General features: G+C 36.8%; 1 long non-coding RNA gene across 1 annotated transcript in view; it reads right to left on the bottom strand.

Annotated features, from left to right (window-relative positions):
* Positions 1-1,059: 1,059 nt before the first annotated feature.
* Positions 1,060-20,562, bottom strand: part of LOC118149938 (uncharacterized) — a 29,641-nt gene continuing 10,138 nt past the window's right edge. Inside the window, exons 2-3 of the long non-coding RNA XR_004737712.3 lie at positions 2,492-2,650; positions 1,060-1,747 (exon numbers count right to left, since the gene is read on the bottom strand). This is a non-coding gene — a long non-coding RNA (uncharacterized LOC118149938). The remainder of the gene's footprint in view (positions 1,748-2,491; positions 2,651-20,562) is intronic.

Below are 20,562 nucleotides of genomic sequence, written 5' to 3'. Positions count from 1 at the left end.
AATGGTCTGAACTCAACACTACAACATCAACTGTTGCCTGAGTTTCCAGTCTGTTGGTGGTTGGTCCTGTGGACTTTGGACTTGCAAGCAACCTCTCTTACACACACACACACACACACACACAAACACACACACACACAGATATAATACATAATAAAAGATACAACATATATAAAATATACGAATCTGGAGAACATCATTCTCAGCAAACTGAAACAAGAACAGAAAATGAAACACCGCATATTCTCACTCATAGGCGGGTGATGAAAAATGAGAACACATGGACACAGAGAGGGGAGTACTAAACACTGGGGTCTATTGGGGGGAAAAGGGGAGGGCCAGTGGGAGGGGGAGGTGGGGAGGGATAGCCTGGGGAGAAACGCCAAATGTGGGTGAAGGGGTGAAAGCAAACAAAACACACTGCCATGTGTGTACCTATGCAACTGTATTGCATGCTCTGCACATGTACCCCAAAACCTAAAATGCAATAAAAACATAAGAATTAAAAAAATATATATATATAATATACAAATATAGATATAAATATTTATCCTATTCATTCTTTTTCTCTGGAAAACCCAAATACATATGGGCAAAAAATATCAGAAATATTAGGCTGATTAAACATAATTAAAAGTTAACATTTTTAAGACATGACTAAATGGAATGGAAAGGCACTGCTCGATGTGCTGCTAGAGGAAGGCCATAAAACCTGAGTTCATGAAGTAAAAATGCACTTAAGATTGTGTTGAGATCCTGCTCATAAAGCAAAAGGCTTAACATTCACCTACAAACACCTTCTGTTGTTGAAACAAGTGTCTGCAGCATCAAATCTCGCAGTGGAATTAGTGCCTACTTCATTCAGTGTTTTTAGCAGAACCGCATTATGAGCAATCCAGTGAAATGCTGTTTATACACATCTAAAACACGGCTTCCAAAGTGGTCTAATACCTTAGTAATATAACATAGGAAATACCGCCTTTGAAATCAGGAAACCTGAATTCTGATTCCATCATTGTTACTGCCTTACTATGTCATCTGGATCCAGCACTAAACTTCTCTGAGAGTCAGTTTCTAAGAAAAGCAACCTCTGTAATCCCAACCTTAAGCTACTGTAATAAGAAGAAACACTAAGACTTGCAAAGATTTTTAGCTCTAATTATTACTTCTAAAGTTTTCCAGGTCCTAAATGTGAGAAATTGTCACACCTCCAAACAGATACCCACTTTTGCCATGTAATATAGTCAACATTCATTGAATGATACATTGTCTGTATGTGTGTGTATATATCCACGTACTTGCATCAAACATATAATCACGCATGTAAATAGATCCACTTACTAATATAAATGTAAAGCATGTACATGTAGTCATTAAAAATAACATCCCAGTTAATTATGGGTAGCATCACAATAACAAATATCTAGTTAATAGTATTTGTTTTCCTCTCTAAGCTATTTTTATTTGATGGATTTATAGAGATAGTATATTTTCACTTTTTCATATGAAACATGCTGGTTGGTTAATGCTTGTTTGAGATCGGCTCATTCTTTTGTTTGGAAATCCACGATGTACCCATGTTGGTGTTTCTTTTGTCTTCTTTGTCTTAGAAGTGTAATAATTTTCATAGCTAAGCAAATAAATTCAGCATTTTGAAAACTTTGCCAAGAGATGATGGTTCACACAGTTATATTCAAAGCGCTACAAAAAAGGTTGCCTTTCTTTGTGTGTCTAAGTAGAGGAAGTGCTGCAAGACCAAAAATGATTGATTATAATCTAGAATGTTTATATACGTATTTCATATAAAAGGAGGGAATTTTCTGTGTACAGATAGTGCGTTCACTTATAGGAAGGTCAGTTCACAAAGTTCCACAGTCGATTTCACTATTTTCAAAACACTACTTGCTGCTATATCCGAAATAGCTAGTCTCTTTTTCTCTTTAGTAAAAGAACCCTTGTTTTTAACTGTATGTATTATACCTGGGACTAAATGCCTGCATTTCTCAGCCTGCTTTGCAGCAGGGTGTGGGCATATGACTAGCAATATATAAGTAAAGGTATTTCGTGGAGCTTCAGGGAATGTTGCTTAAAGAGAGCTGGTGCAGCAGGGAGGCCTCCTCTCTATCTGGGACTTTAACTGTCTCTTTCCTCCTCAGGCCAACAGATGGCTCAGACATGAGAGCTGAAGCCCTGGGAGCTACCCCAGACTCTGAGGGGAACTACAGGATGAAAATCATATACAGGAGGGTAGAAGATGACAGTCTGGGGCCTCAGAGAGCCCCGAACTGCCACCTCCAACGTGTTTTTACGTGAGAGAAAAATGAAACTTTGCATTGCTTTTAAAAATAGAGATTTTCCATAAATCAGCACCCAGTTTTCCCCATTAATATTTTATACTGGTATAGTACATTTGTTCTAATTATTAATATAATTGTTGATAATAATGTTATCATCTAAAAAACATATTTTATTCATATTTTGTTAGTTTTACCTGATGTCGTTCTTCTGTTCCAGAATCCTGACCAGAAGACCATATAACATTTTGTAGTCATGTCTCCATAGGCTGCTATTGCTGTTTCTCAGAATTTTCTCGTTTTGGATGACTCTGATTCTCAATTCATATTAGAGCTCAATGTGGATGTTTAACATGCTGTAGATTGAACAAATATGCATGTACCTATCATTATAGTTTCATAGTTTATTTTCACTGCCCCCAGATTTCTCTATCTTCTGCTTATTCATCTCTCACTGCCCCTAATTGCTGAAAACCATTAATATTTTTACTTTCTCCATAGTTTTGCCTTTGTCAAATGTCATATAGCTGTGATCAGACTGTATGTATGTTTTTTCAGATTGATTTTTTGCCTGGTAATATGAATTTAAGGTTCTTCCCTGTGTATTCATGACTTGATAGTTCATTTCTTTTCAGCACTGAATATTACTTCATTGACTGAATGTACCACAGTTTATCCATTCATCTACTGAAGAACATTACAAGTTTTGGCAATTATAAACAAGGCTCTTGTAAACATTCCTGGGAGGATTTTCTTTGAGCATATGTTTTTAGCTCATTTACAGGACTTTTACATTTTCACAGTGTTTTCCACATAGATAATATTATGTGCAAACAGTTTATCACTTTCTTTCAAGTTTGCATACATTTTACGTTATTATAAAGTCTATAGTACCTAGGACTTTGCAGTACAGCATATAGAATGCAGAAAGAGGACATCTTTGCATTGTTTTTGAATTTAGGGAAAATATCCAGTTTCACATAAATAAGTAGGTTAGCTCTAGAATTTTTTTAAATTGATGTGTTTTATCAAATTGAGGAATTTCCCCTTTGTCTTTAAATGGTAGTTGATTTTGTCAAATATACTTCCTGCATCATTTGATGTGATCACATAATTTTTCTTTTTCTTTTGTTTTTTGATGTGGTGGATTGCAATGATCATCTCGAGACAATTAATCAGCCTGACATACCTACAATAAATCTCACTTAGACATCAGGTATACTTATTCTGTACACTGCTGAAATTAATTTGCTAATTTTAAAATAATATCTTTATATTTGAGCCAGTCTCTGCCTCATGTATTTTAAGATACTGCTGTTCAATATACACAGCTTTGGGTTATCATGCCTTCTTGAAGAATTGACCCTGCTACCATTATGTAATGCTCCTCTTTCTTCCTATTTTTCCCTTTTCTGCAGTGCATATGCCTACTATAGCTTTCTTCAGATTTGTGTTAATGTGGTATATATTTATCCAACCATTTACTTCTAACCTACCTGATTGTTTATATTTAGGAAATTTACAATAGACGACAAATTGTTGTGTTTTATACTTTTATTTATTTGTCTAGATTATTCACACAAATTAATTGTTGATATAGTTGTGTTCATATATAACATATTTGTAATGTTTTCTGTTTTTCTAATTGTTTTCCCCTTTTTCCTGCCTTCTCTGTTTTAAAAGCAAATATTTTATTATTTTGTTTTAGCACATCAATTACAGTTTTTAGAAATATTTTGTAGGTTACCCTAAAGTTTTCTAATATACATTTTTAACTGATCTAAGTCCACTTTAAAATAACTTTCTATCACTTCATGTGTTCTGTAGATATAAAAAATAATTCCCAACTTCTCCAATTCTTTCTTCATGATATTGCTGTCATTTTTTCACTTATTCAAATATCATAAATATCAATACATTATTACTCTAAATAGTTATCTTTTAGTTTAATTAAAGCTAATGAAAATTTTTAAATTACCTTTTTTTTTTCTCTGACACACTTCCCTCCTCTAAAATCTGAGTTTCTAAACATATCCTTTTTCCTCACCTTGAACAACTTGTCTAAACTTTTCTTGCATGACAGATCTGTTGAAAATAAATTCTGTTTTTGTTTGCTTTGGAAATTCTTTTTTTCTTTTCCACTTTTAACTGAATATTGAATTTCAGGGGATGTTTTGCCTACACTTTTTTCCCTCCATACTTTAAAAGTTGCACTTTAATCTCTTTTTATTTGACTTTGATAAGAAATCCACTGAAAATATATATCTTATATAATTTTATATGGGTTAGAAGTTTAGTTCTCTTATTTTTTTCTGCTTTTATTCTTGATTTTGAATGTTACATCTTTTTTAATTCTTCCTTACTTCTTAAAAATTTTTTGTTTTTTTAAATCGTGTTATATTCTTTAGCTTGGGAAGTTTTACGTGATTCACCTTCAAGCTCATTAATTCTTTTTAATTCATTCCCTCTGTGAATTCTACTAATGAGTCCATCAAAGGCATTATTTTATTTTATTTTGAGATGGAGTGATTCTTGTCACTCAGGCTGGAGTGTAATGGCGTGATCTTATCTGCTCACTGCAACCTTGCCTCAGAGTTTCAATCAAATCTCCTACCGCAGGCCTCCCAAGTAGCTGGGACCACAAGTGTGCACCACTAAGCCTGGCTAAGTTTTATGTTTTTGGTAGAGATGGGGTTTCACCATGTTGGCCAGGCTGGTTTCGAATTCCTCACCTCAGATGATTCACCCACCTCACCCTCGCAAAGGGCTGTGATTACAGGCATGAGCCACTGTGCCTGGAATAAAGGCATTCTTAATTTCTATTATACTGCATTTTATTTTTTTTATATTTCCTGCAGTTTCCAGATCTCTGGTTGCATTATTTATCTGTTTTTACACTTTGTTGTTATAAATTAGATCCCGTACTGTTTTCTTCATAGTTTATTAAAATCCCTGTCTAATAATCGACTGTGTCATATCTGAAGTTTTTTTGGCTGCATTGTTTGTTTCTTTAGACTTTTTTTTTTTTTTTTTTTTTGCTTTTTGGCATGACTTCAATTTTTTGTTGAAAATACCATTGTGTGTCATTTTATTATTCTAATAGCAAGAAGTTGAACACATCTTGCAGCTGTCAGTGCTAGAGGTCTAAAATTCCTCTAGTGTCTCCGTTTTGCTTCCTTTGCTGTGTTTAGGTTTCTCTGAACTCTGCCTTCAAGGGAGGCGGCACTTTCAGCTCTATTAGTTGTAATATGCTGTTGCTGTCCTGGAGCCCTGGTGGCCTGGAGGTAAACTGTGAAGGATGGGAAGCCGACTGTAATCTTAGGATTAAATTACAGATTTTTAGCGGGCATGTGTTTCTTGGCTGTAACCTTCACAAGCGTTTCTTTGCTCCTCCCTCTCTATTGAGATGGGAAGGCCAGAGGGACTTGCAGGGGAAGAGTCTCCCCCAAGCTTTGATAAGGTTCTGGCAGAGCCTCTCTTTTCCCTGAAGTGTACAACTTACAACTTAGCTGTATAAAATTCTCTGGATATATTTCATAAAGTTTACTCTTCTACCAGAGCTATGGGGTCATGGTGTGAGCTTTCTAATCTCTTCATCGTCTGACGCAATTCCTGCAGGTCCAACACTGAAAGTGTGGGGACCCTTCTAAGACTGCAGTCCCTGTCATTTTCACACTTTCATTTTAGTCCACACAGGTTCTAGCTTTAAAATTACTGTTTAATATTTTCTGCAAGTTTATGATTCCTACAGCATCTGTCCTAGGGAAGCTGATCTCATTTAAGACTCTATATTAGCCCGTTTTTCTAGAGATCAGTGTAAGAGTTCGCTGTGAAAATTCAATTATTTAGGGTTTTAAGAAAATTCATTGATTTTCAGTTTGTCTAGATCTACTGTAAGCATGCTGTGAACACTTTCAAGCCCTTTACATGGTGAAACTGAAAGAGAAGGCTTCATTATTTTTATTGTCAGACAAATAATAGCAATCACTGTTAAGAATAATCATTGAGAGCCCCGGGCGCGGTGGCTCATGCCTTAATCCCAGCACTTTGGGAGGCCGAGACAGACGGGTCACGAAATCAAGCGATTGAGACCATCCTGACCAACATGGTGAAACTCCATCACTATTAAAAATACAAAAATTAGCTGGGCGTTGTGGCATGTGCCTGTAGTCCCAGCTACTCGGGAGGCTGAGGCAGGAGAATCACTTGAACCTGGGACGGAGGTTGCAGTGAGCCAAGATTGCACCACTGCACTCCAGCCTGGTGACAGAGCAAGACTCTGTCTCAAAAAATAAATAATAATAATAATAATAATAATAATAATATTGAGAGTATAACAGGCTTGAGTTCTTATAAAATTTTACAATTTTGACAGGCTCCTCTGTCTAAAGTTAAATCCAAACTTTTAATCTCTTTAACATTCTGTGAAATTATTTAAAGGCACATTCAATGGTGACTAATGTAAGCAGTTATACTGAAAAGACAACAAAACATCAATATTTGGGGACTGAAAGAGGCTTCTGCAGCTCTGCCACCAACCACTGTCATTTTGTTTGTTAAAAGTTAGGATAGCTAGAAATGAACTCATTTTTTTCCATAGGTGAGTTCAAATTTCTGCTTCTTAGTTTGCTTCCCTGAAGAAGAAATGTCAATTATAAACCTTTTTGCTTTTCATTGGCAGCTCTTAAAATTCAAAACCATAAACCAGTAGTGGAAACTTAGAAATTTCCAGGTATAAAAGTCCAAGTGCTTTTTCAACTGACTCAAGGAGACCGTAGAAAACACAGAAGGAGAAAAGGTTATAAATGTATGAAGCAAACCAAAAAACTTTCAAAAGTTATTAGGAGAGTCTTGGGAAAGCTAATATTTGCCCTCTACAAGCAGTAAATTTGCAAAGTCATTTTTAAAAAAATTAAATAATTACCAGAAGGAAGAAGAAAGATAAAATAAATATATTCAGCTTGGTTTCCATGATTAATTAAAAAATATTAACATTAATTTTGTGTTAGAAAAAGTATTGTCCAGTTAGTAAAAACCTATTACAAATTCTGGCAATTCAACTGCAATTTTAAAGAGAATGGCAAATGCAAACCTTATATAAACAAACTTTTTTAAGGCTCTTCTAAGCAATGTACAAAGGATTTGAAGATGTGCTCCTATATCAAAAACTATCAAAAAATACAGCTAACACTATCTTCTCATGACGTTTACAAAGGTTTACTGGCCAGCACAGTAGATTTAAACTTAATATGCGTGTAGTCCTACTAGTAAAATGCATCTTTCCCTTTTGTTTTTTGATGAGCTATTCTGCAAGGCTTTCAAAAAGCTAAGAAAACAATGTAAATAAAGCAATATCAGTTTATAGACAGCATTAATGTAACCAAAAGGAAGTTCAGCTGCTCACTGTTTGCAATGTTGATTAACAAAAATCAGGTTAGGTAGAAAGAAACTGACTTTCTTTTCTTTTCTTTTCTTTCTTTCTTTTTTTTTTCTAATCTCTGCTTCTTTCCCTAAATCTCTCTAGGTCAGTACTTCTCGAACTTTAACATGCCTATGAATCAACTGGGGAGCTCATTAAAATGCAATGCATCCAACAATTCTGGGGTGAGAATCTACATTTCTATCAAGTTTCTAGGTGATGCCAGTGTTACTGATGTGTGGATCACATTTTGAGTAGTAAGGCTCTGGATCAGGGGCTGATGAACTATAGCCACAGCCTGTTTTTCTCGTGGCCTATAAAGCCTAAAATGTATACTCTCTGGCTCTGTATAGAAAAAGCTTGGCCAGCCCCGGTCTAGATGGCAAAAAGAGAATGAGAAAAATATAAACCCATGGAAAGAACAAATAAGATTACAACAGAGGACCAACACTTTTTAAAAATCTGGAAGATGAAAAGGAGATGCACAAATTGTCTTTGCTGAATGGAGTAAAGAGAAACCTGGGAGTCTTCACGGGGGGAAATCCACAAAGGTTTGTTTATATTATAAATCGTAGAAAAGCTTAGGGCTTGTAGATACGAGGTGCCTGGAAAATTGATAAGGGTGGGTGTACAGGAAGAAAGGAAAAGGTGACAGACACACAGATGAGTGCTGATATCCCCTTTTGAGAAGGACTGTTTGCTCCACCGCCAGGAATTTGTTCAGCTAATGGTTTCTAGCTGTTAGCTTCAGCAGGATCTACCTGGGTTTGTGAGCGGAGGGAATGCTTCTCTCAGAGTCCCCAGCCAGTGACTGTACGTGTGCCTTGCCACCTGTGCTTAATGTGGGTCTCCTTTAAAGTGAAATCTTTCCCTGAAACCGTCTAGTTGACTGGCAAAGACCTTGAAAGGTTGACCTTATGATCTGACCATTCTGCCTGTCTGATCCCCCCATTCCTCTGAAAATGCCCCCCTGTGAACCCTCAGAGTTGGGGTGGGGGCAGTGGAGGAGATCAATGCCGTCTTTAAAGATTGAGAGGGTGCAGAGGACGCAAGAGGTGGTGGTCCCTGCTGTAACTCCATTTGACTTGCCAGTGAGGCCCCTGCAGAACCCACAGTGATTCCAAAGGATGCCCGCGGATCACCACAATCTCAACCACGTAGCAACCCTGATCATATGGCAGTGGCATATGCCATATTGGACAGGGTACCACCACTAGATTAGATTAATATGGCCTCAAGTACATAGTATGTAGCCATTTTGTTGGCAAATGCGTTCTTTTCTGTCCTAATCAAGAAAGAATCAGAATGACATACATTCACATGAAACATAGTTTGACTTTGTTTTCTAAAGCTAGTAATGAGGTAATGGTTTAGGTTCTTTTCTTAATGAAACCACTTCAAATATGGAGCAGAAAGCAAAAATTTAAAAAGGGAAGCTTGGCATTAGGATATGCATGGGGGTGAGGTGGTACAGGTCTACATGACTTGTTCCTGTGTCTTGAGTTATTGCTACATCTGGTGAATGGGCTGGCACCACCCCAGGCACAACTGGGCTGTACATTAATCGCAGTCCTGAAGTGCTCTGCTGGTGGGGAGGAGTTTCACAGATACCTGGATTTTCAAGACTCCATCTCTGGAACTTCTAAGAAAACACACATAAACTAGCAGTACACAGGGTGTCTGGTTAAAAACAGCAAAGATGATAATCACTTCCCTAAGGGACTGGTGAGCATTGAGCACACATGGAAAAGAGGTACTCAGCTACATTAGCACCATTTCACATTTTGTTTAAATACTGTTTTAATTGTACTATAAGTGTTTAATTAAAAAAACAAAAATATAAGCAGAGTTTTTACCAGATATTTGTATACATCTGTAACCATAAGAAACTGAGATTCTAAGATTTTTTAAAAATAAAATTATGACCTAGAAAACATATATACGCTTCTACATGTGCATTCTGAAAAATTCTTCTTTGCATCGCTAGTAGTACAAATGAATTCACCTAATACAAAGAAACATAAAATTCCATGTAGTGTTCGCGCCAAGGGCTCGAGACAGCTAGTTGACTCGCCCCAGTTTGGCTGCTGGACCTGTCTGCATTTCCCCACCTCCAGGGCTGTCCAGTGAGACAAAGGGCCGCGAGCTGAGTCACTAAAAGCAACAACAGAATGCAAGGCAAAGGTCTGCAGTTTATGAGGACATTGTGCTGTCTGCTTCCCTGTCCCCATCAGTCTCTGTGTAAGCAATAAACTTACTGCAATTGAGATGCCTAAGAGGAGCAGAGACCTCTGCCCATATTTTCCCTGGAGCTAAACCTTTGTTTTAGCTCCTGGTGAAAAACAGGTTTAACCAGCCACCTTAAGGGCGCCATTGTATCTTTGAAATGTAAAATCTTTGAAATGTAAACTCCTATCACAAGCCCCCTTAAACTGTTTTCCGAGCGGATATCACAAGCCCCTGATAACTATTTCTATGGAGTTTCTATTTCCTTTCTGTTTACCCCTTTCTTTCTACTGAGATAAAGTAAATGTAAACAAGAAAAAAGGTATAAAAGCTGTAACCCACAAAAATAAATTTGCTGCGTCTTGACCATAATTTTTACGCAGCCCTCCAGACTCCAGTTTCCTGTATTCTTTCACTTCCGCGCACTCTCTGTCTCAGGTTGAACGAGACATCTACGTTGGCGATCTTGGGGACTCCCGCAGGTCGGTAGTCCCCCGGCAGACGCATGGACCCCGACAATTCCACATCATTATTGCCAAATATTGTAACTAAAAATCTCAAATGCTATTAGTTTAATATTATCTATGCTTTAATTGGGAATGTTCATATGCTCAATATTCAGATTAAATTGAAACCAGTATAATAAAATTATTTTTTGGCTATCAATTACTCTTTCATTAACAATTGTCCCTTTCTTACAAGATTAGCTTATAATTGTTTCACGTTAGTATATTTTATGAAAACATTTGCACCTAATAAGAAACAAAATATCAACTATAATATAAGGTTTTATGCATAAATTCCTTTCTTGGGAATAGACTTTAGTAAAAAAATTGAGTTCTTATTTATAATTTTAGAGGCATAATGTAAGGCAAGAATAAGTTCTCTAAAAAATATAACCATTTCAAACAGTAATAAAAGAGACATATTTACTTTGAATAATTATTTATGTAATGAGATATTCACACCGGCTTACTGAATATCATGTGTCTTTTCTGTGCATCCGTTAGTTTTCTAAAGGCTTCTGGTCTCTCACTGGCACAAAGCTGCCGAGGAAATGCTAGCTTTCGTATGCAATAGAAACTATTTACCATGACCTAAGCAACAGCCAAGGAAACAATGAGGATGAAAGAAGAAAGGGCAGAACTTTCATTTTTGACTCATCTTTAACCCTCTGTAATTTTTGTTTGTTTGTTTGTTTGTTGAAAGCAATATTATAAGTGGGATTAGATACTCAGATTGGTTTACAAAAGCAATTTTAAATTAGTGTACAGCTGAAATACTGTATGTTCATATACCGTCTCAGTCATTTTGGTATAATATATAAATCAAGTATCAGTAGAGAGAAAGTCAGCAGGATGTGGCTAGTGCCGTAGCAATGTCCGTCCTCAAGTTTGGTAAGTTCTGAGTTCTTCTTCTACACCAGAGAAGAACGTGGTACAGGGGTACTGGAGAGTGAGTAAGGTGGAGCAGAATTTAGGGAGTGACAAAATGCTTTTGGCAGTGAGAGGGGACCTAAAAGTGGGTTACCAGTCACAAGACTGAGTTTAGGGACTTTTATGGGCTTGGAACAGGGAAGTGGGTGCTGATTGGGTGGGTTTGAAAAAAACACCATTCAGACCGTTCGTTGCGCAATGGATAGCACATTGGACTTCTAGAGAGAAAACACCATTCAGAAACAGGCAAGATAGGGTATAGAGCTAATCAGGGGAGGGTAGGTATATGTAAAACAGGTAGAAGAAAAGGACCAATATGAAGAAAGAATGGTAATGGGAATGGGAGTTCTCACTCCGTTCCACGGATTTTATCTGGAGCTGGTAGCTTGGTTGCATTTGGCATGAAGGTTGAGCTTCACCAGGGACCCATCCTTGTTTGCCTAGGAATTTGCCTACGTCCTTTAACTATCACTAGCTCTTCTCATTTTACTTCTATTAAATAATTTGTTTTTATTTCCAACTTATAATCTTCCAATGAGTACTGTCCTATAGAAACATTTGAAGCTACGTAGATAGCTATTGATATATTTTTGTGCATTTAATAAGTTATATCTTTTATTCAATATTTTCTTCACTCATTGCATTTTTCAGATCATATGATATGCCATGCACTCTACAAAGTGGGAACCAAGTGGTGTAATGAGCAGGCAAAACTCAGTCTCCCATAATCAGAAAAAAATTATGGCCAGTGGGAGCTATCCTGGGGCAGAGAACATGGAAATGCTTTGCACTCATAGGTGGAGAACATTTCATGTAAATACATGGAGAAACGGTGGGTCAGTACATACAAACATGGACATGGAGAGAAGTTCAGTCTAGGTAACTCAGCAGTTGCAGTTGGGATCATATTTGACAACAAATGGAGAAAGGGGAAGAGTCCAGGAAATAGAGATCTGGAAATCAGGTTGAATGGTTTGAGTACATGTGGAAAATGACGGGGGGAGTAGAGGCAGGGGCTCTGGAAGTAAACATAGGTCAGATTTCACATCTGGCTCTAGAGGTCATGTTAAAGGTTGGGTTAGTATCTGAAGACCAAAGATAAGCAAAGAATATTTTCAGTGCAGTAGCCCATGAGATCAGATGCACAAAGGACAAGCTGCCTGCAGTGGAGAGAGCAGCATGAGGAAAGCTGGACTGGAGGCTGCCAGAGTGGTGCAGGTGACACGTGAGAATGGCTTAGAACAAAAAGGTGGCTACTGAGACAGAATAATATTTTAAAATTTGAAATGTGTGTAAGAGGAAGAATAGATAGTACATCGGGGAAGAGCGGCTATCTGTAGGAAGAGGAGTCAAATGGTAACTCATAGACTTCTGGACTGAACTATCTGATGGATAGTAACACACAGTTTGGAGATAGAATCATTGGCAAGAAGAATACAGTGAGTTCAAGACTCAGCAGCAGGTTGAGTTGCGGGGTGTGACAAAATTGACTTTCTCTTGCTTGCATGAGGCCTGCCTCTTCAGCTGCCAGTGAGACATGGCCTGCCATTGCTTGTGTTCCAGAAAGGGCTTCACTGCAAGCAACCACTCTTCACCATATGGTTTACAAGACGTATAGAGGCTCTCTTAATAAATGCTGACAAGGCTTAGCAAGACAGACTTTCCAGATTCCCCTCCCTTGCCTCATAACTGGGTTGAACTCTTTTGTCTCCACTAGTCAATTAGAACCAGATGCTTGTTATTCAGAGTTTAATTAGATTTCTCTTTTTCTTCCAGAGCCATAAACATGGACTGGCTCTCACCTTGAGCCAGCACACGATTCCTCTTTTATGATCCCTTCCAAGCATAGGCTGGGCCTCAGGTAAAAGCATTCATCCTACTATCATACCATGCCCCTTTATTGTCCACTCCTCCATCCAGGGTCCTCTCTAGCCTTCTTTACTCCTCCCTGTAAAAGAAAAGTCTTTTTCCTCCTAACCAGTAAGAGGCCTGCAGATCTCATTTGTTGCGTGCTCTCCCTGTTGTAATAGCTCACTAAACCTTTTTCTTTCATCCTTTCCCTTCCCCCTTTCTCTCTTTTCCTCCTTCCCACTGTCTCAGTGATAAAGGTTAGGAGGTACAACTGCAACACACCGAAGGATCGAGCACCACTTCTTGAAGAAAATTATAAAGGATAAGTCTTATAGGCAAAGGAGTACCATGTCAAAGACCACATGATGCCCTTCAGGGGGGAATTGCAAACAGCTCCGTGTGACAGTAACATCAGGTGACAGTGGGAAAAATAAGACTAGAGGAGAAAGCAGGGAAGATTATCTGTATCTCCAACTGTATTGACATCTGTGCCTTTACCTACATGTCATCGGTAGTTGTGTCTATATCTCTCTAAATGACTTGAATATCAGGCTAAATGTTTCAATATTATCTCAAAACTGATAGAAAGTTAAAATTGTGATAAAATGTTTGGCAGAGAAATCATGTAATAAGATCTTTTTCCTTTTACAATGTCACTCAGCATCAACTAGTAATAGATTTTTAAGGATGAGAGACTGAAAACAAAGAAGCTGTATGAGGCTGGAGTATAATCAAGAATAGCAGTGGTTAGTCTTGCACAAAAATCATAAGTGACAGGGCATATCAAAAAGGATGGATGAAATTGAAATTTAAGACATAGAAAGCCATGTTTTATACTCCAGTTTATATGGTTTAAAAATAATTTTATTTTATATGTATACACACACACACACAATGTTCATTCACAATATGTGCTAAAGCAATGTACTTGTCTAAAGTGATTTCATTCATAATATGTAGTAAAGCAATGTAATTTTCTAAAGCAATTCAAAAACTTTTTTTTTCTATGTACTTGACTTGAAATTTAAGAGGGTATGATTTTAAGGTAAGTGTGTGTGTGTGTGTGTGTGTGTGTGTGTGTATCCTGGCATGTTTATGTGTGTATGTTTTTTTTTTTTCTTTCAGGGTAATCCTTAGCCCAGAAAATAATTTCTATTTGCTTTTACAAAGCATTTTTCAAAAACCTTTACTTTTTTCAAAAGTTGATTATAAATGTAAATTGTATTATCTTTTTTAAAACAAGTTTTAAAGTTATTACACTCTAGTAGGTTTAATGCAAATAACAGGTTTAGTGTTAATAGTGAAAAATTTACCAGTATAAAGAATAAATAACATATGTTTTATAAAGTAATGCACATAATTGTCTTCATTTTTAAATAATCAGTTTCAGACTATGCTTTTTGCTACAGTTGCATATTGTGAGAAATATATAATCATTGGATATATATCAAACATTTTGTTCTGAACATATTTTTTTTTTTTTTGAGACTACATCTCACTCTGTCGCCCAAGCTGGAGTGCAGTGGCATGATCTCGGCTCACCGCAACCTCTGCCTCCCAGGTTCAGGCAATTCTCCTGCCTCAGCCTCATGAGTAGCTGGGATTACAGGCATGTGCCACCACATCCAGCTAATTTTTGTATTTTTAGTAGAGACGAGGTTTCACCATCTTGGTCAGGCTGGTCTCAAACTCTTGACCTTGTGATCTACCCACCTCAGCCTCCCAAAGTGCTGGGATTACAGACGTGAGCCACCATGCCCGGCCCTGAACTTATTTTTTGTTTTGCCTAACAACTACAATAAGGTTTTTAAACTTCACCGCAATCAGAATAGGGTTTTATGTTTATTTAGGTAATGTTTGTTTTTAATCATTTCAATAATGTACTTATTAATTAGGGTGGTTTGTGGTCTGAGAAATTATATTTTTGTTCCTTATGGAAAATAAGGCCTACGACTGACTTCTGTCAGTTGCTATCTTAATTTCATACTATGTGTCAGCCTCTATGTTTACCTGGAATTCAGTTAAGTGTTAAAAGGAATCATTTAAATAGCAGTTTCAACTAGAAAGTTGACGAGTTTTATTGTTGCAATGCATTGCATAAATATTAATATGGATTTTTTATTACACAGATTATAACGTATGTTGAACATTCCAACAACTAAATAACAGAATTATTTGATTAGAAGGGAAATTCATCTCAAATATGACCTTTACTAGAGCAATCCGGTAGATATTCATATATGGGATTTTTCTGATAAATTGATATTATTGATCAGCAAAGCATTTTGTTGTTTATTTTTTCTTATATTGAATTAATTCATTATTTACAAGTTAATAAAAATTCTTGCCAACATCCTATATTGAAAGAAAGTTTGACTTAAAATTCAATTACTCATATTAAAAGTTAATCAGTACGTACTTTTGCAAGTAATGCCCAAAGCTATAGGAAATACAAAGAAACACAAGTGGCTTGGGGCAAAAATGAGTTTATGAATAGTGGCACTATCGTGTGGAATATAAGAAACACATATATTTCTTATTTCAAGGAGGAAGGTGTCATGTTTTTGCTATTTGTGTTGTTGTGAGAGGAATCCTGATGGATAGATTACTAAAGTCATTGAGATTTATCTTGGGTCTAGGACTAGGATAGGTTTTTGATAGTCTAAAAAGATGGCATAGTGAATAGGAAAGACATTTTGAGCAAAAGCATAAGTGAATAATACTAGGTGTGAGAGAATAATCCATTTTGATTATACAAAATTAATCACACATTAGTGTGGTTATTAATATGGATGAAAATTATTTTATAAGCTTCAGGATACAAAAATCAACATTCAGGCCAGGTGCAGTGGCTCATGCCTGTAATCCTGACACTTTGGGAGGCTGAGGCCAGTGGATCACCTGAAATTAGGAGTTCGAGACCAGCTTAGCCAACATGGTGAAACCCTGCCTATACTAAAAATGCAAAAATTAGCTGGGCATAGTAGCAGGTGCCTATAGTGCCAGCTATTCAGAAAGCTGAGACAGGAAACTCACTTGATCCTGGGAGGCAGAGGTTTAAGTGAGCTGGAATTGTGCCACTGCCCTCCAGCCTGGGTGACAAGAGCGAAACTCAGTCTTAAAAAAAAAAAAGTTTAAAACTGATAGTATTTCTATCCTTTCCAGCTGAGAGTCAAATCGAGAATTCAATCCCATTTACGATAACCACATAAAAAAATTAAAATACCATGGAACACATCTAACCAAGGAAGTGAAACATCTCTGCAAGAAGAGCTACAAAACAATGCTGAAAGAAATCACAGATGACACAGCCTAATGGAAAAACATTCCATGCTCAGGGTTTAGAAGAATCAATGTCATTAAAATGGCCAGACTGCCCAAAGGGATCTACAGACCTAATGCTATTACAATCCAACTACCAATACCAATTTTTATGACTAGAAAAAAAAATTCCAAATTTCATATGGAATCAAGAGTAGCCAAAATAGCCAAAACAATCCTAAGCTAAAAAACCAAACCTAGGCAGCACATTACCCAACTCCAAACTATACTATAATGCTACAGTAACCAAAACGACACAGTACTGGCACAATAACAGGCATATACACCAATGGAGCAGAATAGAGAGCCTGGTAATAAAGCTGCACACCTGCAGACATGTGATCTTCCACCAAGTCAAGAAAACGAAGCAATAGGGAAAGGACTCCTAATTCAGTATAAAGTGCTGGGATAGCTAGCCAGCCATACACAGAAAAATGGAGTTGGACCCCTACCTTTCACTACACACAAACATTACCTTGATATAGATTAAATATTTAAATGTGAAACTTCAAACTATAAGAATCCTAGAAGAAAACCTAAAATCTCATTCTGGACATCAGTCTTGGGGAAGAATTTATGACTTAGTCCTCAAAAGCGATTGCAGTGTTTCATTTTCTGTTCTTGTGTCAGTTTGCTGAGGATGACGTTCTCCAGATTCATCCATGTCCCTACAAACGACACAAACTCATCATTTCTGATTGCTGCATAATATTCCATGGTGTATATGTGCCACATTTTTCCAGAAAATGAAACACCGCATATTCTCACTCATAGGTGGGTGATGAAAAATGAGAACACATGGACACAGAAAGGGGAGTACTAAACACTGGGGTCTATTGGGGGGAAAAGGGGAGGGCCAGTGGGAGGGGGAGGTAGGGGAGGGATAGCCTGGGGAGAAATGCCAAATGTGGGTGAAGGGGAGAAGGAAAGAAAAGCACACTGCCATGCGTGTTCCTACGCAACTGTCTTACATGCTCTGCTCATGTACCCCAGAACCTAAAATCCAATAAAAAATTAAAAAAAAAAAAAAAAGCAATTGCAACAAAACCAAAAATGGAAAGTAGTATCTAATTAAGGACCTTCTACACAGCAAAAGAAGCTATCAACGACATAATCAGATAACCTACAAAAATGGAATACCGTATTTACAAATAATGCTTATGTACAGAATCTATAAGGAACTTAAACAATCGGACAAGCAGAAAACAACCCCGTCAAAACTGGGCAAAAGACATCAACTGACACTTCTCAAAAGAGGACATACAAGGGACCAACAAACATGTGAAAAGATGCTCTTTATCACCAATCACCAGAACAATGCAAATTTAAATCACAGTGAGATGCCATTTCACACCAGTCAGAAAGGCGATTATTAAAGTCAAAAACAACAGATGATGCAGAGGCTGAGAGAAAAAAGAATGCTCACATTCCCACGCTGTTGGTGTGAATGTAAATTGGTTCAGCCACTGTGGAAAGCAGTTTGAACATTCTTCAAAGAACTTAAGATGAAACCACTATTCACTCAAAATCCCATTACTAAGTATACACATGAACTCATATGTTCATTGTGGCAGTATTCTGAATGGTAAAGACAGAAAAAATTAGGTGCCCATCCATGGTGGATTGGAGAAAGAAAATCCTATCATCTATCTATCTATGTATGTAATGGAATACTAAGCAGCCATGAAAAGGAAACAATAACATGTTCTTTGCAGCCTTTGTGGTGACATGGATGCAGTTCGGAAGCCCAAATACAGCGTGTTCTCACTCATAAGTGGAAACCAAATGTTTGTACTCATGGACCTAAAGACGGCACCCGTTGACACTGGGACTGCCAGAGGGAGAAGCGAGTGGAGCAAAGTTTGAAAAACTCACTGTTGAATACTATGCTCACTCTCCGAGTGACAGGGTCAGCAGCACCCCAAACCTCACCCTCATGCAATATACTCAGTTAACAAACCTGCACGTGTACCCTCAGATCTAAATTAAAGAATTATTTTTTAAAGTATTTTACAATAAAGTAGAGGATAACTTGATCGACAGAGATATGCAAATGTTATTGGTTAGGCTATGGAGGGTAATTGATGGTGGGAAGTAGAAGGAGAAGGAGGAGGAGGACGATAAAGGGGAGAAGAAATCGGAGAAGGAAGAGAGAAAGAACAGGGTGTAGTTGTAAAGCTTGATCTGCTAGCAGTTGGAGGTTTTGAGAGGTGAGCCCAGTCCATTGGAAGCCGGTAGTAATAGCCCAGATTCCAGGTAACAAAGAGCATGTGGTGAGGTCGTATTAGAAACCGTGGGTAAGAGTCAAGCATATGGTACAAAGGAAGCTTATTCTTTTAAAGTCATACACTAGGGTTTGTGAGAACCTCCTAGGTCCCACAACACTGTGATTAGAACCAAAGGACAAAGCATTTTTTTTTTCTCCCAAATAGATGATTAGCTAAAGCCGCAGAAAGAGTTTTTGCTAAGATTCATTGGATGGTTAACTTTGGTAAACATTGGGCAAAGAAAACTGAGAAGACGAAGGTTATCGTGAGACTCTGTATCTAAAGGTCTAAACTACCGTTATCAGAAACAGAAAGGTAAATGGGAAAAGCACATTTGGCCAGAAGCAGTGACTTTTGCTTTAGACAAGTTGATTTGCATATTTAGACCAGCTTTTCAAATATCAATCTATAATTTTAAAGAAAATTGAAAGCAGAAATAACTTCCCCACTTGAACTTGCCCTGAAATATTTATGCCACTGAAGGCTTTTAGTCAATTTCCTTGTCCTTTTTCTACACTGTGTGGATCATTTGTCTCATTTCTATATATCTTGACCTTTGAGATCTATTTAGTATTTCTGTTGTCTTTTGAATTCCTATTAGTATAATATTTGGTTACATCTATTTAGTGACTGCTACCCATCAGCTATCTGCTTTTTTACATAAATTACATAATCTTGGTACTTATACACTCTCCCAAATTTTTTTATGTGTTTTATAATTTTATCTTATTAGAAATTTTATTTTATTATATTTTCCAGAGTGCAAAAGAATAAGCTCCCACCATGGACTTACCTAACAAAGTATCTATGTTGGTGTGCTTTTAATAGGCCTCTCCCCTTCAGATAATGCTAAAAAACACTCTTCTGTATGATTATTATTAATTATGCACATAATATCATAATTATTGCCAGTTGGAGAACTCTAAATAAAAGTAACTATTTGATGAATCAGTTGTTTCTTGCTTATGTCTAACAAAATCAAAGTACCATTAGAATATAAAAATTAAAGCAAAGATACTTGTTCTTCAGCTGGAAGAGATTTCTTCATTTTTAAAACAAATTTAAGTTAGGAAAATATTTGTTGCTTATAAAAACCTAAAAAATAATCAATAACATATGTTTTAAAAATATTTTAAAGAAAATAATGAGATTATATTAAATTTTTATAATGATTTATGGCCCCACATTTCATTGCATGAAGAGATTGGGAAGTACTGTTCAAACGCCCAAATAACCCTGATGTTAGAGAATCATCGGGTGTCATAACTGTCTCATTAGGCAAACTGTTTTTTCAGTTGATTGTCATTGCTTTAGGGAGAAAGAATTTAGTCTTTGTCTCTTTTGATTGCAATGTTCAATATAATTATCCTGAATTGAGAATCAAGTTAAAAAAACAATGTGATTATCTCCAATGTCTTCTTTCCAAGTGTAACAATAAGGACACCTCTATGAATAATCTAACTTTAACTTTGCCTGGCTGATAAATGTGGAATCTACACAGGAGATTATGAAAAAAACTATATTTTGTTTTTGACAAATAGGAGTGGATGCTTTGGATGCATGTGACTTAACTAGAGGAAGAATGTATCAAGGTTTCTATAAATATGAATATTTTATTTTTGATTTGTGTTTTTAAGTCATTAAATTCTAGACAGAATGTAAGCAATCTCATTTATTAGATTCCATTCCAATCATCATATTTGAGTCACATTTAATATATGTTAAAGCTGGTAGTTCTGAAGAAAGTT

This window comes from Callithrix jacchus, chromosome 21, assembly GCF_049354715.1.
Source record: "Callithrix jacchus isolate 240 chromosome 21, calJac240_pri, whole genome shotgun sequence".
In the NCBI taxonomy this organism is placed as follows: domain Eukaryota; kingdom Metazoa; phylum Chordata; class Mammalia; order Primates; family Cebidae; genus Callithrix; species Callithrix jacchus.
This window is presented reverse-complemented; position numbering and strand designations above follow the sequence as displayed.